Here is a 16,863-nt window from a genome sequence, read left to right as displayed (position 1 = left end):
TCCTTTCCCATTAAATATTCAAGTTTGGCATGTCACAAAGGCAAATGCCACTTCCGTAGCTAATGTTGTCAGATGCTAGAGAAGTGGCTGAAGCAAAGTAATAAAAAATGCAGCATTAATGTCCTTTCTCTTTTGATAACCAAAAAGCACAAGTTTAGTGCAAGAGTCAGGCATTGCAAATTCAGCCTCTCTGGATATTTCTAATTAGCAGTGTGATAATTAGGTTCGGATAGCTTAGAGCTGGAAGATGGCAGTGGTTGTTTTTCCAGGGCTGCACAAGGTGTCTTCTACTTTTTCCATCCTAAAGCAATGCTTTGTGGGCCTGATCCAAAGCCCATTCATATCAGTGGAAAGATTTTTCTCAACTTCAGAAGGCTTTGGCTCAAGCCCTAATTCTGTAACTATACATAAGAATATTTGTTTCTGTACAGTAGGAGGAAAATAATATGTAACACTGCATCTTCATAGTACAGTAGACTTCTGATAATCCAGCACCCTTGGGACCAAGGGGGTGCCAGATTATCAGATATGCTGGAGTATCAGGAGGTACTCCGGCAGGGTGCTGTGATGGATCTCTCAGGACCCACACAGCGTGGGGGGGTCAGCGGGGAATGGCGTGGGGAAGAGCGAACCCTTCGCTGTGTTGCGGGGAGGGAGTGGAAGCCCCATACAGCTGGCTTGCAAGCGGCGGCGGCAGAGAGGAGACGAGACGCGAGGCAGGTAGCTGTTTAAGGTGGGCGGGGGGGGGGTCGGCAGGGAACTGTGATGCAAGGGGCAGTGTTCCCCGCTGACTCCCCTCCCCCCGCCCTCGCCTTAAACAGCTGCCTGCCTCTTGCCCCCTCTCTACCGCTGCCACTGGGCAGCTCTAATTGTCCAGCTGGCCGGAGCACTTCCGGGTTTCAGTTGATGCCGGACTATCAGGAGTGCCGGACTACTGGATGCCGGACAATTGGAGTTTTACTGTACTTTGAGACCATTGAGAAACACATTCTGGTGCCTAGAGGGAAGATGCTACTCAAGATGAGCATGGTTTATGGAATATAGTCTTTATTAATTCAAGGCTCAGTCTGTATCCGTTACTCACACAGAGTAGATGCCATTCCCTAGTCCTAGTTCTCACGGGCTACATCTACACTGCACAGTTATTTCGGAATAAGCTATTCCAGAATAGTTATTCTGAAATAGCTTATTTCAAAATAGCACGTCTACACTGCAGGGAAGCCTCAAAAGTAGTCCGAGGCAGGCTTCCCTAATGCAGATGTGCTATCTCAGTTTAGAGCCCCAGGAGGAATAAGTTAGACTGGCCCTAGTGAGGGGCTATTTTGAAATAGCAGCAAGGGAGTGTCTCCACATGCATTATTTCAAAATAGCTATTTCAGAATAGGTGCAGAATATCATCGAAGTCTTACAACCTGACTAGTCACCAGACTATTACTAAAATTCGAAAGCGAGATTTTCAGATATATATACCAGGTTTTAAATAAGTCAGTTTTAAATCCATCTGTATTTTATGTAGCAGAAAACACTGACAACTGTATCCAATGGCATTTCCTACATATCAGATCTCAATTGGTGTGTAGTTTCTCAGAAAAGTATAAGGAATTAAAAGAAAAACAAGAATGAACAGTTGTATCTGAATGGAATAAGCGTGTGCTTCTGTTTCAGGGTTTTATGAGCTATTTATGAAAATAGGATTCTGTTCTGAATGTAACACAGCCAATTTCTTAAATCCACTAAACCAGTCTGACATTGGTTGGGAAGGTATGATTGAAATAAACGAAATGATATGAAAGGAGTCTGCCTCTGTCACAGCAACAAAAATACATAAGGCAAACTAAACTCAAATGGTTGGGTTATTTATAATTTATTTACAAATATGTACCTAATTTTTGTATGCAGTTACTGAAATTGTACAATTCCATACGTACTTCTTTTATACTCAGATCTCAAATGTCCATCCTTTTACCTAAACAGTTTTCAGTTTTAATTTTTAGAATTTAAGGCCCAGTGTAAGGAGAACATGTCCATTATACGCAGTGGACTAAGATATTTGGGACCTTTTCTCACACTCATCAGATGAGATTATTTCCCCTTCATGTCAAAAAAAAAAAAGGTATTATAGGTTGAATCTCTCTTGACCGGCACCCTCAGGGCCTGACCCGTCCCAAATGAGGGAATTTGCCAGATATGGGGAGGTCCCTGTCACTGGCCTCCCAGGTTGGTCCTTGTCCCTGTGGTTGGCTCTGCTCCAGCCCACTGCCACTGGGTGCCAGCCTGCAGGGCTTAGACTTGGAGCTCCCCTGCCTGCTGGAGCTCCCCAGCCTCTGTGGCCCTGCTTCTTCTCTTTTGACTGGGAATCCCTGCTGGGGACGGGGCTTGCCTGTCCTGCAGCTGCACTGCTGGCTAGAGCTCCTCAGGGATGGAGCTTGCTGGCTGCTCTGCTTTGGCCTCTCACCGGTCCCATTGCTAGCTCTCCAGCCTCCATGGTCCTGCCTCTCCCCTGCCTGACTGGGGCTCCCCATGGACAGGGTTCACACTCCCAGGTGCCAGGGCTCTGATCCAGCAACATCCGTGGTCCTGCTGGACCATGGATGTTGCCAGACCAGAGAATCCTGTATTTCGGAGGTTTAACCTGTACATGAGTTATGTCCGCTGGGCGTGAAAGAGTGGTAATTATCCCCTACTCCTCCAAGATTATGATGATTTAGTTACTTGGCTTTGCACATTCTTTCTGATCCTACAGGCCATTTTCAATAAGGCATCCTTTAAACACTTTGCACGTGCTTTTTTACACACTGAGTAACCCACACCCCTGAAATCAATAGGGCTAATCACAATGTGTACAGTTAAGTATGTGAGTAAGTCTTTGTGATCAGGCACTAATGGCAGTGTTACTTAGCAATTCAAAACAGCTGTTAGTAGAATTAGGTACAAAATCAGATTCCATTCTCACTTACACATGAGTAAATTAGGACTAATTCCATTCTCAATAAAGTAATGGGTATAAATGATAGGCTTACAGCAATTTTCCCTCTAATCTTTTCCATTCATATGCAGATTTTTTCTATCCATGTGCAGAATAAATTTTATGTGCAGCAAGGCATGTGCAAATGTGCACCACTGTTAGCAGAAATAATTCCTAGCTGTGGGTGCTCTGCTAATCAGTTGGGCAGCATATGAATCTCTCCTGAGTAGCTGCACACAGCTTACAGGGAACACTGGCTTACAGTATCATTCCCTGTGTTCAGTGAGTTAAATATCCATTGAAATCCAGGAGTCAGGTGATATCTTCACTTGGAACAATATCTAAAAATGTACCTGAGCTTGAAGTTTCCATAAATATGGAAAACAAATTCTTCTCTGAAGAACCAGATTCCATTGTACCCCCTTGGGCCAATTGTAAAATGCAAAAATAGCTTCTCCACTAAAGCACTTTAAAAATCTTTCCATTTGGCACAGATATATATATATAGATGCTTCTTAATGGGAGAGTAAAGGGCTTCCCAGCTTTCCTACATGGCTGAAAATATTTAAAGGGACACAATTAATATTCTATTGTAGATTGTATCATTCCTTGTATATAGATCACAAGAGTGGAATGTAGGCTTTTTATATCAATTTGGAAAGATTGATCTAGGTTGGAAAAGCATCAGGGTTAGAACTGTTTCATACCTTTATACTTTTTGCTATTACATATTTACTACATGTAAAGGTCACGTTGAAAATATTTATTCATAGATAACTGAAGGTATTTTTAAAATTAACTGCCATTGAATTTTATTTAGCCTGATCAAATGTGTAAATTTCCAAACAACTTTACCTAAACTACAGTATAAATGTTAATACCAGGATACCTGTCAATGGAGAAATTTATTTTACAATAATGTGGCATTTTTCAGTAGAAATCACCCTGCAAGATAGATAGTATGTTAAGTCTTTCTCAAAAGTTTCCAGAGAATACTTTTCCAGTCTCAGTGGATCGATTAAAATAATGCATCATTCCTCAACACATACACTGTATTTCATGGGCCAAATTCTGTTTTCAGTTACACCTGTATAAAACAGGTGTAAATGAATGGAAAAACTCTCTCTATATCATTCCTTTTATTTAAAAAATGGAGTAGCTCCATTGGGTCTGCTAGAGCAGTGTTTCTCAACCAGTGGTATGAGTACCCTTAGGGGTACTTGAGAGAAGTCTGGGGGTACATCAACACAACTGAAATTTGAAGAAAACTGAATTTTTGTTTTAAGTTTTACAGCGCTTTATTATTTTTGTACTTTTTACACCCAAAAATTTCATTGCCCGCCTAGCTACAATTAAGTTGTTTAAACAAATGTGTTGTCACGGTAGAAAAAATTTTGTGTTTCTGAAAAGTGTAGGTACTGGGTGGTACTTATAATTTTTTTAATGGAGTACTTTATAAAAAAAAAAGTTGAGAAACACTGTGCTTGAGTGTAACCTGAGTGCAGAATCTGTGCCAAGCACAGTGCTTGTATTTAGGAGCCATTCATTATTTTAATTGTTTTGATATCTCTTCTCTTTTTATCTCTGCTGCTCTATCAGTGTAGGAGAAAACCATCTTCTCCAATCACTCTGTTTTCTTCCTTTAACTAGTAAATTGCTCTCAGGGTCTTACCTAGTGGACAGAACAAAAACAGTGGAATTATTCCAGATATACCCTGTATTTGACACAGTGTATGAAAGCCCTTTCAGAGAAAATCAGGATCTTTAGGATAGTTTGCTCATCTAGCAAGCTACTGTTCTTATTGTGAATGCTTTAGTAACAGGATAATAGAAATTGTAACTCTGTTACTAAAGGGGCTGATTGCTGAACATGAAAAAATGTTAACAATTTCTCACCCTTGTATTCCCCAAGACAAAATATAGATATGTCCACACTATTACATTTTGTTGAGGATACTGATGTTGACACACAGAAGTCACCAAAAAAAGTCACCAGAGCCTGTTTATGCTCATTCCCTCAGTAGACAACTTGTGTCCACATTTTTGGCTCACTGTTGACAGCGGGAGCAATGCACTGTGGGTACGTATCCAACAGAGTCTGGCGACACCATCAATCACTAGGTGTTGTGGAGCCACAGAACAGAGTGAGGCATATTGGGACCTTGCAAAATGTTGCATCAGGCACCACTTTGTTCAGGGGCTTCTAGCGTGTTTCCAGCTGCCATTCTCTGCTGTGCATTCTGGCATCTGCAGCAAGAAAGAATGGATCCCACACTTCTCTTTCATGCTCTGTTAACTGTCGTGAGGGCCTCACACATAGTAGCAGAGATCATCTTGCAGTTACTGACAAAGGAAGATAACTCAGAGGAGCTTGACGGTGTGCATAGTATAGACAGCAGCAACCTGTCATTGCATTTGGCAGCCACAGAGCAGCTGCATAGGGATCAGCACTTTAGGACTAAGGAAACCGGCACTGATTGGAGGGATCACATTGTCATGCAGGTGTGAAGTGATGCGCAGTGGCTAAAGAATTTAATCCTTAAATAAGTGGGCTGCCTATGAAGCTGGGCAAAGCCCACAACCCTAGAAAAGTTGCGTCCTGGTTCACCTTGCTTACCATGAGCAGGGAGATGTCTGCCAGGATGACACCTGCCTGTGGAGAAGCTTGGCATAATTAGGACTACATTAGACACTCCCTCTGCCTCTGGAAATTTCCACTACATGCATCTGATGAAGTGGGTCTCTGCCCATGAAAACTTATGCTCCAACACTTTGGTTAGTCTATAAGGTGCCATAGGACTCCTCGCCGCTTTTGTCTTGGATCTGGCTCCCAGAACTTCTCCACCCTTGCAACTGCTGCTGGAGGTGCTCACCTTTCATTCTCCATTCACACCTCATTCATTTCAACAGGACAATTAAGGAAAGGAGAGAGCTCAAAAGACATTTTTTCTTACAAGATCTATATATATAAAAAGGAAAGTTTTTCTTAATACAATGTTATAGGAGAAATGTTACAGAGATTCTAAGAACACTTAACAAAGATATATCTAAAAGGACAAGATCTTAATACAAAATTATATGAGAATGATAATATTATAGAGATTTAACCACAATGACAGGATTATTCAAACACATGATATTTCGGGGCAAAGCTAAATGATGAAAATGTAGCTTAACAAATGCACCTTATCCCACTCAAATACAATGCAACTGGCATTATTGTTTAAAAATGTGTCTTTGAAAAGACTTTGCTGTATGCTTACGTTCTGATAGGCTACGTCTAGACTACATCCTTTTTTCAGAAAAGGGATTTAAATTAGACATATCGCAATTGCTAATAAAGCGGGGATTTAAATCTCCCGTGCTTCATTAGCATAAAAATGGCTACTGCTTTTTTTCGGCACGGAGCTTTGCCGGAGAAAAGCACCAGTTTAGATGCTGATCTTTCGGAAAATAAAGCCTTTTCCAAAAGATATCTTATCTCTCTTGAAATAAGGGATAAGGAATCTTTCGGAAAAGGCTTTATTTTCCGAAAGATCAGCATCTAGACTGGCGCTTTTCTCCGGCAAAGCTCCGTGCCAAAAAAAAGTGGAAGCCATTTTTATGCTAATGAAGCACGGGAGATTTAAATCCCCGCTTCATTAGCAATTGCGATACGTCTAATTTACATCCCTTTTCCGAAAAAGGGATGTAGTCTTAGACGTAGCCGTAATGTTTAATTAGAAGTTCTGAGCTCTCTCTGAACATAACATAAGAAATAAAAATGGTCTGAGTCAGACCAAAGGTCCATCTAGCCCAGTATCCTGTCTACTAACAGTGGCCAATGCCAGATGCCCCAGACGGAGTGAACAGAAAGAAGTAATCATGTAATCCCTCTCCTGTTATCCATTTCCAGCCCCTGACAAACAGAGACTAGGGACACCATTCCTACCCATCCTGGTTAATAGCCATTGATGGACCTAACCGTCATGAATTTATCTAGTCCTTTTTTGAACCCTGTTAAAGTTCTGGTCTTCATGACATCATCTGGCAAGGAGCTCCACATGTTGACTGTGCACTGTGTAAAGAAAACCTTCCTTTTGTTTGTTTTAAACCTGCTGCCTATTAATTTCATTTGGTGACCCCTAGTTCCTATATTATGGGAACAAGTAAATAACTTTTCCTTATTCACTTTGTCCATACCTATCATGGTTTTATAGAGCTCTATTATATCCCCCCCCCCCCCTTAGTCTTCTCTTTTCTAAGCTGACAAGGCTTCATAGGCTCTTTTCATGTGGCACCCGCTCCAAACCCCTAATCATTTTTGTTGCCCTTTTTTTGAACCTTTTCCAATGCTAATAAATCTTTTTTGAGATAAGATGACACTGTTCAAGATGTGGGCATATCATGGATTTATATAGAAGCAATAAGATACTCTCTGTCTTATTCTCTATCCCTTTTTAAATGATTTCTAACATTCTGTTTGTTTGTTTTTTGACTGCCGCTGCTATTCCTTTCTCTTTGGCTTCTGCTGCTTTCCTTCTCCTCTCAAACTCTGTTTTTAAACAATGACTCCATATACTGTTAGCTACTCCTCCTGCCCCCTCTTTTTCTTTTGTTTTCTTCCTTTTCTTTAAAGAGCACATTGTCTGTATTCCAATATGTGGGCATGCTGAAGATTCAGTTTGGGATAGAATTTGTCTTAACTGAATAGTCTTGCCTTTTTTTTTTAAAGAACTTATTATTTTGTCAGGTTTTGTGGCTTAACACTAGCATGTGAAAGATTACACTTTGCTTTGATCTTTATAATATGCATGCAGTGACACAATGATCTTCTCACAGGAGATGTTTGCATCAAGATGTTATTTTAACAGATGGACTTCTCATTAGATATTCACATCACATGCACTGTCACCTTTGGCTCAAGACTAAAATTTGATTCTAGCTGCAGATAATTACTCTTGGACTACCCAAGACCCTCAGATCAAAGATCAGCACTCAAAACATACCAGATCCTCCTCCTCCTCCTCTATCACTCCCTTTGGCATTGTTGAAAACACTAGTAAAATATGCTGCATTTCTCATCCATTAACATCTATACAGTTTCACATAAAAGTTTATGTATAGATTAAAAATGCAGAAATGCATAAATTTGGAATCTGTCTGACTCGGTGAACAGAGCACTCGACTGCAAGTCAAAAGACTATTTTTGACTCTGGCTTTGGGAAGATCATTTTTCTGTGCCTTTATTCCTGTCCCAGAACAGGGACAATTCATTATTGTATTATATTGCAAGATGTAGGACTAGCAAAAAACATGAATTTGTTCCATTCTCAGAGTTGGAAATTCAAATCCAAATTGTTGGTCAAGTCTTCATGAAGAAAGCACAGTTTATTTCATAAGTCATAACTGCATAGCTGCCTGAGTCAAATTCATATTTATAGATTTATGAATGTAAGAACGGCCATACTGGGTCAGACCAAAATTCTTTTTTGAACCCTGTTAAAGTCCTGGTCTTCACAACACATGGAAATTTGGATACAAGTGGGTACATGTAGAGCCAAAATTTCAAATATGGGCAATTAGGCATGTAAATCCCCATTTTGTCTTTCAAGGATCTGTTTTAAGTATTGCAGTTAGAGGCTGGAATATCCCAGTCAAGTGCCTGTGGTTGAAAGCTGAGCCTTAAGTCACTTTTTGCTATTTGTTGTTGAGGCTGACCTGTGTGTAGGTTATATGTGTGAATGGAGTGTGGGCCTGGTGGCACTGTGAGTTATAGGATGATCATTTTAGAAATGTTCAGAGCGGAAAGGAGTGTCATTTTAAGCAGGTTGGTTAGAATCTTTTTTGGAGTGGCTGTGTTCCATGGTGAATGGAAGGAAAGATTCTCTTGAGAAGTTGGGGACATTATTGCAATAAGGCTGAAACAATCCCTTACATTAACTTTTCCTGGTGCTCATTAACTTCTTTATTAATAGGTCTCCCTTTTGTACCCACCCTTGATTGGTCTAACTCCTCCTCCTTTTCCCTGTGTATTAGGCTTTTCTGATCATACAACTGTTTACTTAATAAAGGGGGAAAGTCCCGTAGTTATACCGAAATTTCCTTGTCACTAGCCTCTGCATCTCATTCCTTCCTTCTTTCCAAGTCAGCTTTCCTTGTCCCTACCTATTCACCCATCCCAAAATGACACAGTTGATCTACTAGACAGTTATATCCCTTCCCTCATTCTCCCTATAATCCAGATTGGAGCTACACATACCATTTGAACTTTCCCTGCAAACAAAACATTAATCTTAACACTATTTTAATGTGTTCCTAGGCTTTGACTAACATTTAACTCTTTATAAATAGTACAGTCCTAGAAGAATGATGTCCCAGGCTTGTCTGGACCTAAGGCAGGGGTGAGGAACCTTTTCAAACCAAAGAGCCAAACTACATCAAAATTGAGAACAAGCAGTCAACAAAGAACCATATGAGAATGCCCATTTGTTTGACTGAAAATATACAACTTACTATTATTGATAATTGACATGATGATTAATAGCATAAATGAAATATTATACTCACCGACTTTATTTAACGGGACATCTACTGCTGCATCTTTTTGCACATTTCTTTAAAGTTTACATCGTAACTGGTCAAATTCAGGAACTGCACACATTCAAGTTATGTGAGTAATTATGCATTTTTAAAATTTTGAATTTATTTTTAAAAGTTGCATGTATTTTGGAAATGACAAAAGAGCCATATTTGGTGTGAGAGATATACATTGCAGACCCCTGACCTAAGGCATGAGCCTGTAATGAAAGCTGAGTCGTTCTTCTCATTAAATAAATAACTCACTCTTTTGGTGTGTTTGCGGCTACAAAAGGGTAACATCTCCATCTTCCAGGTAGAGAGGCAGTCCCAGTTTATGATCTTAGTTAGGCTTGAGGTTACTCTTTACAATCTAGCATCATAATAAAGTTCTGGCTTATAATTACGTTAGTTATTATGAAAAATGTATCTATTTGTTCTTTAAATCTTGGTTTAATTTTTTATTTCTGTTTGTATTATAGCCCATTGCTAGTGAAGATAAATTTGATTTTGTGTTTTGTTTTGCCCTGTCATATGGAGAATTTAATTTTTAAAAAGTCTCTGTATACTCAGTGTATTAGGGGAGAGGTGTGCAAACGGCATCTACATGTACTGTCTTCAAAGTGTGCTAGCCAGTATTATATGGGGACCCAAGGGAAATGTAGCAGCTTAAAAATAAGGGTTAATTTGGTGGGAGCTACAATCCAACTTATTTTATTCCGTTTATCCCACATTAAATTTCATTGTGCAGCTTGCTGATTAGCTGTGGTCTAATTGTACCTGAGAGGCACAGTGTTGTACAGTGGGCCATATATCCTTCTTTTCTGTGCTTTTGCTATCTCCCTTTGGTATGGCTTACACTCCGAGGGGCACTGAAAAAAGGGATTGCTCTGTACTGCACTCCTTCCACCCTTGTTACAGGACCAGGCAGCATCTGGCCCTTAGGAATTAGAGGATCTAACATGCAATGTGGCTGATAAATCCTTAGATCATCCTAATTATGCCCTAAGTGTGAGATAATCAAACCTGGTGTTGTGCCCACCTCCAGAGAGGAGGCAGATACTAAAGATGCTTCTTTGCCACTTCATTATCACCTCCACAGTTTTTAGGAAAGCTCTGTGGATGTCTCTCTGTTGCTATAGAAACACTTGTTCTTGCTTATCTTTGTTTCTCTGGTAACAATCCCCTACTTTCTTGCAGCACTCACGTTCTCTGTTATTGCAATAGTCCCTACTGTGATTTAAGTTACATGCTAATTACTCATGTTGGGTCATCCCATACATTCAGGCTTATAGATTCTTCCTTGTCCTATGGGTTACAGGACAGCTTGTTTGGTATTTCAGAAACTACTGAGACAAGAATAGGAAAACTTACTTGCTACAGTTTACAAATGAGTGTGGCAGAAAAGCTATTAAGAGCTAGATTTCACAACGTATTGCTTCTTGTGTCATTTGGGTCTAGGATTCACTTAGGAGACTAGTCTGACATGGGTCAGAGTGACTAGAAGCCTTTAGGAGTTGTATACTTGAGGTATGGTTATTTGGGATTTCATGAGAACATCCAGACATATGCCCTGAGTTCCTGCAACTCCGGGTATGTCTAAACTACATGCCTCCGTCGACGGAGGCATGTAGATTATCCAGATCGGCAGAGGGAAATGAAGCCGCGATTAAAATAATCGCGGCTTCATTTAAATTTAAATGGCTGCCCCGCTCTGCCGATCAGCTGTTTGTCGGCAGATCGGGGCAGTCTGGACGCGACGCGCCGACAAAGAAGCCTTTCTTGATCGGCACAGGTAAACCTGGTTTCACGAGGCATACCTGTGCCGATCAAGAAAGGCTTCTTTGTCGGCGCGTCGCGTCCAGACTGCCCCGATCTGCCGACAAACAGCTGATCGGCAGAGTGGGGCAGCCATTTAAATTTAAATGAAGCCGCGATTATTTTAATCGCGGCTTCATTTCCCTCTGCCGATCTGGATAATCTACATGCCTCCGTCGACGGAGGCATGTAGTCTAGACACACCCTCCATGAGAATTGGCAACCAAAACTGAAGCCTTAGGGTCTGGGTTTCCATGATGGGTATTTAAAAACAAAACAAAACAAAAACTGGCCATATTAGACTAAATGTGAAGATAACAGGGTTATTGCTCTAAACAGGGACTATTGTCAATATTTGTAGAGGGTTACAACTAATGTTTTTCATGGTGCTCTCCAAGGTGCTGAATATTCAATCCACTGAAATGCTGCTCATGTCCTTTATTGTTAGAAACATTGGACCAGATAATCAAGTGTTTGTGTTGCTTTTCTATATTAGTGTCACCAGCAGAATCTGACTTTACAGCTGGTCTAAGGAGCTACAAGAGAGTAACTGCACTTGATGGAGATACTCAGGTGGTAAGAAGTCAGTGTAGAGAGGCCTATCTCACCCACCTCTGAGACTGGTAGAAAAGACACACCTGGGGATTCCTTATATTCCCACCCCCAGTTCCTAGCTGCCTGTGGCAGAAGGTATAACACTGGGGGGAAAGCCTTGAAAAATGCAATGATAAATGAAAAAGTGAGCTTTGTGCATTTCTTTCCTATCCTTTGCTGTACATGAGGGTAAGGTGAACAGGGTTTAAAAGGAGAAGGAATGTGATTTGAATATGGTTAGAGTTAGTGCGGGCCAAACTCTTCAAGATGAACTGAAATTTGATTAGTCTATAAAGTTCTCATGAATTTTAGATAAGAAATTCATTAAAGAATTATTATGAATAAGTTAGTAACTTAAAAGAATCTGGAGGAGTTTTTTCCTTTGGGTAGCAGACATTTTAGTGCCCTTACATCTCTTAATTAGCTTGCATTTTATGGACCTCATATTTAGGTGACCATTGTTAATGTTTATGAAAGTCATTTGTATTCATTTCATTGTTCCATTCTCTGAATTTAGCACAATGTCCTGAAAATAAAATACAACCTACTCTTTATGTTCCTATAGAGAAAGGCATGTTTACCTTCATGTAATTCGTTGGACTGTGAATCTTTTGAGAGATGAAACTACTATTTTTAATGTTTACACATAGTTTCTGTTTTAGCTCTTTTTTAATTTATGGGTGGATCAATAATTCATATTTATATAATTTTGCCTCACTGCTCAGTTTATCATTTAACACTTTTATCTGATTTAAGAGTAATATGCTATCTCTAATATCAAATCAACTTTGGTACCCATCGTATATGTAATAAAATACATGTAATGTAATTGTGTAAGATAAGAGTTTGTGAATTGACTTATTTAATTTACACAAAGTAATTACTTTATTTTCTCCATTATCAGTGTTGTCTATGCGTCTATATTGGATCTGTGTCCTGTACAATTACATAGACTGAATGATGTTATGAAGAAAAAGATAAGAAATGAACAAATAAGAGTAGCTACATTTGTTGCTAAAATAGAGAGATGCTACAAGACAATTGAAAACCAGCCATGCCAGACATTTTGGCTACACATTTGTATTGAAGTGAGTGTTACTACTTGGAGCAATAAGGATTACTTGCATAAATTTAGCAGGATTGTGTCGCTTTTAGGTTTTATATGTATTACTTTAAGACAATAAACTTAAAAACAAAAACTGGTCTGGTAGCACTTTATAGACTAACAAAACATGTAGATGGTATCATGAGCTTTCGTGGGCACAGCCCACTTCTTCAGATGACCGGAGTCGTCTTCGAAGTGAGTCACATCTGCTTATTAACTCAATATTGGTGTACATCAGAAAATTCCCTTCATTTTTTTCCCCACTCATGTAGAATATTGGCCAGGAGTCTTCTGGAATTGGGCTCTTGTGGTTAAATCAGGAGACCAGCCACTACAAGCCCAGAAGAGCAGAGGGGCTAAGGCAGACTCCTCCCTGCCCTGACCCTGGCCCTGTACCATTCATGGAAGCAGCGGGCATGTAGCTGCAGCCTGTGGGGACAGGGAATCATGGCCAATGAGAGGTGAGGGGGCAGTGCCTGTGGATGGTGGGAGAGAGGGGGTAGTACACAGAGTCACCTGGTCCTCTTCCTAAGAGCCACTAATGGACATTCCAGCCACTTTTGGGAGTGGCACAGGGCCTACATGGGGGTGAGTCTGCCTTAGGCCCACTGTGCCACTGCTGGAGAGCCACCTAAGGTAAGTGGTGTCTAGCCAGATCCTGAACCCCTGCCCCAGCCCTGAGCCCATCTTGCACTCCAACCCCCTGCCCCAAGTTCAGCTCAGAGCCCCTCCCCCGATCTGACCTCCTTGGCCAAAGGCCAGAGCCCGCACCCTCTCCTGAACTGCAAACTCCTGCCCCGGACCAGAGAAAGGGAGTGAGGGGGAGGGATAGCTCAATAGTTTGAGCATTGGCCTCCTAAACTCAGGGTTGTGAGTTCAATCCTTGAGGGGGCCAATCTGTCAAGGATGGCACTTGGTCCTGCCATGAGGGTGGGGGACTAGGCTTGATGACTTCTCAAGGTCCTTTGCAGGTCTATGAGATAGGTATATGGGTAAGGCTTGTATGTACAGCCATACTTGGTATAATTTGAAGCATTTTGTTCTTTTGTTTTTGTCTGTCTTGGACAGAAACAGAACTTTGTGCTAATAATAATGGCTCTTTTGCAACCCACAACTCATAACCAATATGAGTTGTGCTACTTGTAAGAGTGAACAGTAACTGAACACATGGTTACAATATTCTCTATTCAGCATATCTGTCTTTCACTTATCTTTATGAAGTCTTAATCTTCCATGCCTCTGTCCAAATTTTAAGCTGAATGTCAATTATGGAACACAAAATGCATACAAAAACATGCTCCGTGATGATGGATCTACCAAATGTTTAAGGTGTGGAAATGTCATCTCTTAAACTGTGGAATAAATTGGGGTTCCTGAGTGTGTTTTGCACAATGTCAAAGCAGCACTGCAATCTCTCCAGTCCTCCCCGTGCAGCAGCAGTTTGCTTGCTGCTGTGTTCTTAGGGCAGAACATGAGCATTCCAATTATTTGTTCTTGGAGTCACTCAGATTCTTCCCAGAGCTTTGAAAGAGGACAGGGCTCATGCCTGCAGGTCTGCAGAAATCCTAAAACACTGAGCAGATCCATCAGGGTAGGTATGGTGGGATACTGGCAGAGGCTAGTTGTCTCAAATGGCTTTTTGTCAACAATAAAAGGGGGGGGGGGAGAGACATCTTAGAGCTGGAAGTTTTTTGTCACCAAAGCTGAATGTCTTTCCCAATCAAGTCCTATTGCAGCGTAAATGCTCACTGTTTTGCTGATAAAAGGGAATTTTTGGCAACGCTGCCAGTATAGTCTAGGCCTAAATTAATAAATTGTTTATAGTGATGGTCAGAATTCCCAGTCTGGAGTGAGAATATACAAACAAATCACTATCCCACAGCAAACATAATTCCAAATGGAGACAGGGATGAGAACTGTGCACTGAAAATCATCTCATTGAGTTGGACCTTAGCAAGTTAGAGAAATGGTCAGAGGTAAACAGGATGAGGTTTAATAAAGAGAAATGCAAAGTGCTCCACTTAGGAAGGAACAATCAGTTCCATACATACAAGATGGGAAGCGACTGTCTAGGAAGGAGCATGGCGGAAAGGGATCTAGGGGTCATAGTGGACCACAAGTTGAATATGAGTCAACAGTGTGATGCTGTTGCAAAAAAAGCAAATATGATTCTAGGTTGTATCAACAGGTGTGTTGTAAGCAAAACTCGTGAAGTCATTCTGCTGCTCTACTCTGCACTAGTTAGGCCTCAGCTGGAGTACTGTGTCCAGTTCTGGGCGCCACATTTCAAGAAAGATGTGGAGAAATTGGAAAGGGTACAGAGAAGAGCGACAAGAATGATTAAAGGTTTAGAGAACATGACCTATGAAGCCAGGCTTCAAGAACTGGGCTTGTTTAGTTTGGAAAAAAGAAGATTAAGGGGGGACATGATAGCGGTTTTCAAATATCTAAAAGGGTGTCACAAGGAGGAAGGAGAAAATTTGTTCCTCTTGGTTTCTGAGGACAGGACAAGGAGTAATGGGCTTAAAGTGCAGCAGGGGAGGTTTAGATTGGACATTAGGAAAAAATTCCTAACTGTCAGGGTGGTCAAATATTGGAATAAATTGCCAAGGGAGGTGGTGGAATCTCCCTCTCTGGAGATATTTAAGAACAGGTTAGATAGACATCTGTCAGGGATGGTGTAGACGGAGCTTGGTCCTGCCTTGAGGGCGGGGGGCTGGACTCGATGACCTCTTGAGGTCCCTTCCAGTCCTATTATTCTATGATTCTATGATTCTATGATGCAGGAGGGAGGAGATATGGAATGAGCAGGACGGGGCCTCAGAGAAAAGATGGGCAGGATGAGATCTTAGAGGATGGGCAGGGGAGGAGGTGGGGCACAAGTATATGGGTTTGAGGTAGATCTTGGATAGCATTTAAATTCAAAAAGTGATCTTGTGCTTTAAAAGGCTGGAGACCATTGGTTTAACAGAACAGAAAGTAGAAGAGGTCAGCATATCTGCAGCTTTGTAATATTCAATCAGATTTATTTCCTTATAAATGATAACATTCTTCTGTCATTGCAAAGAGCAGGCATTCCCTTCTTATTCTGCATGCTGCACGGTACAGTATTTACCTGCTGTTGTGAATTACCTCTGAGCATATATTTTTGGGTCATCATGGCCTACCTACTTTTCCATGCCACCAGTCTTAAGTGACATTGATTTATTACATAGCAAATCATGGGAAGATGTTCTGTCAGCAGGTACGGCCCAAATACATCTTGGCTTTGTCTAGACTGGCAAGTTTTTCCGCAAAATCATCTGCTTTTGCGGAAAAACTTGCCAGCTGTCTACACTCACCACTTGAATTTCCACAAAAGCACTGACGATCTCATGTAAGATTGTCAGTGCTTTTGCGGAAATACTACGCGGCTCCCGTTCGGGCAAAAGTCTTTTTCCGAAAAACTTTTGCACAAAAGGGCCAGTATGAGATAGACAGCAGAGATTTGTTTTCCGCAAAAAAGCCCCGATCGTGAAAATGGCGATTGGGGCTTTTTTGCGGAAAAGCGCGTCTAGATTGGCCACGGCCGCTTTTCCGCAAGAAGTGCTTTTGCAGAAAAGCGTCCTGCCAATCTAGACGCACTTTTCTGAAAATGCTTTTAACGGAAAACTTTTCTGTTAAAAGCATTTCCGGAAAATCATGCCAGTGTAGACGTAGCCCTAAAGTTGTATGTTTGCTCTTCAGTGAGCAAAAGTAGCAGAAATCTTTGTGAAGTCCCTGGGTGCTGCAGATGACATCTCCATGATGTGAGCTAGAGGAGTGGAGTGTGGCCTGCTGCATG

The 16,863-nt window shown here is 41.1% G+C and overlaps 1 non-coding gene across 1 annotated transcript; it reads left to right on the top strand.

Annotated features, from left to right (window-relative positions):
• The first annotated feature begins 14,071 nt into the window (after positions 1-14,071).
• LOC149523726 (small nucleolar RNA SNORA40) lies at positions 14,072-14,197 on the top strand. Its single transcript, XR_016350557.1, has one exon. It is a non-coding gene; the product is annotated as a small nucleolar RNA SNORA40 (small nucleolar RNA).
• Positions 14,198-16,863: the final 2,666 nt, after the last annotated feature.

This window comes from Pelodiscus sinensis, chromosome 12, assembly GCF_052426305.1.
Source record: "Pelodiscus sinensis isolate ZL-2025 chromosome 12, ASM5242630v1, whole genome shotgun sequence".
Taxonomy (NCBI): Eukaryota; Metazoa; Chordata; order Testudines; family Trionychidae; genus Pelodiscus; species Pelodiscus sinensis.
The sequence above is the reverse complement of the archived record's forward strand: the minus strand, read 5'-3'. Positions and strand labels throughout refer to the sequence as shown.